This window comes from Pteropus vampyrus, unplaced genomic scaffold, assembly GCF_000151845.1.
Source record: "Pteropus vampyrus isolate Shadow unplaced genomic scaffold, Pvam_2.0 Scaffold27, whole genome shotgun sequence".
NCBI classification, from domain to species: domain Eukaryota; kingdom Metazoa; phylum Chordata; class Mammalia; order Chiroptera; family Pteropodidae; genus Pteropus; species Pteropus vampyrus.
Window position 1 is genome coordinate 3,745,114 of NW_011888808.1, and position 2,522 is coordinate 3,747,635.

The window sequence follows — 2,522 nt, forward strand, 5'->3', positions numbered from 1 at the left end:
CATGGAAGCTAAATAATATGCTACTAAACAGTTAATGGGTTACCAATGAGATCAAGGAAGATATCAAAAGTTAGCTAGAAACAAATGAAAATGAAAACACAATGACTCAAAATCTATGGGACACAGCAAAAGTAGTCCTAAAAGGTAAATTCATAGCAATACAGGCCTACCTCAAGAAACAAGGAAAGAGCTCAAATAAACAAGCTAGCCTTACACTTAAAAGAACTAGAAAAAGAGTAACAAACAAAGCCTAAAGTGAATAGGAGAAAGTAAATAATAAAGATCAGAGTGGGAATAAATGAAATAGAGTCTAGAAAAATAATTAAAAAGATTAATGAAACCAAGAGCTGGTTCTCTGAAAAGATAAACAAATCCTTAACCAGACTCATTAAGGAAAAAAGAAGGAAGGACTCAAATATATAAAATCAGAAATGAAAGATGAGAAATACCTATGGACTCCACAGAAAGACAAAGGACTATAAGAAAATACTATGAGTAATTATATACCAACAAATTGGACAGTCTGGAAGAAATGGATACATTCTTAAAAACATACAATCTCCCAAGACTGAGTCAAGAAGAAACAGAAAATCTGATTATCACTAATGAAATTGAATCAGTGATAAAAACTCCCAAAAGACAAAAATCCTTGACCCTATGGCTTCATAGGTGAGTTTTACTAAACATTCAAAAACAGAAGTAATACCTATTCTTTTCAAACTATTCCAAAAAATTCAAGAAGAGGGAAGGCTCCCTCTCTCTTTTTATGAGGCTGCCACTACCTTGATTCCAGACAAAGACATTGCAAAACAAACAAACAAACAAAAAACCTGTAGGATGATATCTCTTATGAACATCGATGCAGAAATTCTCAACAAAATATTAGCAAACTGAATTCAGCAACACATTAAAAATATCATACACCATGATAAAGTTGGATTTATTTTTGGGATGCAAAACTCTTGCAGTATTATGACATTGATGTTAAATAAAGATTAACAAGCTCAATATGACAAGGTTAAATTCTTATTTCCACTAAAGATTTTACATTTTTATTGTATGTCTATACAGTAATTGATAGTAGCTGAATATTTAAAAAACAAAGAGGTCTAGGTAGCTTAAAATTTCATTTGGGTAGGGTTGAGTTAAAAGGTTTTCATAGAAGTTAATTTTTCATTGCCCTCATGAAAAATTTCTAAATGTTAACATTGTTCCAGGTGATTCATATCTTTAAAATTAATATCTTTACTATGGTCTTTTTATTCTATCATTAGTTTAATAGAGAAACAAAAAGCACATCGCATATAAACAATCCTAACATTAAAGTTCCATCCAAAATGATTACATTTCAATTAGTAAATTTGGAAATCAAATGGAATGCAGTTTGTCTGGATTTACTTTTTCTACTAAAATAAAATTTTAGTAGAAATAGAAAAGTGAAAAAAAAATTAGAAGACTATTTTAAAATATTTCCTGAGTTGATTAAAATATTTATTTAACAAATGACTAACATTACTTAGAGCCATATAATCAGAATGAAGCCTGCTTATTTAGTAACTAATACACTGTGCATCAGTTAACAAATCTCAGGTGAGCCTTTCTATTTCTAAATATTTATTAGTTCACATACAGGATGGATTAAAATGCCCATTGCAAATGTAATCTTAGTTTCTTAAACTATGTATTTTTTCATGAAAATAATATAAAAATGTATACATATCATAATAGTAGTAAATATATCATACATAGTAGCAGTAGTACATATATCACAGTAGTAGTAGATAGATATAAATATAGATATGCTTTCTATTAACTCATTTTTTGGGATATTTACTATGTGCTGGCTCCTCGTAAGCACTCCACAGGCATTATAATATAAGCAAATGAACAAAGTAAGGCAAAGAAAAGTGGAAAGCTTGGAAATCTAATGCAAGCATACGACTAGCTGAGCAATAAAAGTCAACCTTGAATTTAAAGCAGTTTGCTTCTCTCTTCCAGCATATTCACTTACCAGGCTTAATAAAATCCCTTATTAACCTGGAAAAATAGCCTTCCTTTAGAAATATGTGATGATCCCAATTACTATCAAAACCACATTTTCTTCAAGATTTCAAAAGGCTCTTTTCTTCAACCTTAGGCCAATTTTTAACATTAAATCCTGACAAATTCAAGAACAGACCAACCTTTCACCAAATCGCATGTAAAATATTTTAGTATAATTTCTGAATATACTGATTTACCCATGTTTAGCCTCAAATTTACTTTGCCAATTAACATTCCATCTTCTTTTAAAATTTTGCTTTTGATTCACCCTCCAAGGAAAACTTTCTTTAAAAAAGAAAAAGAAATGCTTAGCTATCACTAGTTTTGTACATCTTTCTGTGATGCTTATTCATTTCCTTTTATCTTGTCTGCACCCTTCTATTATTTCTAATGTAGCACCGTGTATATCTAGTACTGTATTCTTACTTAATAAATCCTCTATAAACTAACCACATTTATTGAATCAATGTAGCAAAAAC

General features: G+C 29.8%; 1 protein-coding gene across 1 annotated transcript in view; it reads right to left on the minus strand.

The window, feature by feature from the left end:
- Window positions 1-2,522, minus strand: part of CDH12 (cadherin 12) — a 564,219-nt gene that overhangs the window by 495,274 nt on the left and 66,423 nt on the right. The gene's annotated exons all lie outside the window — the stretch shown is intronic.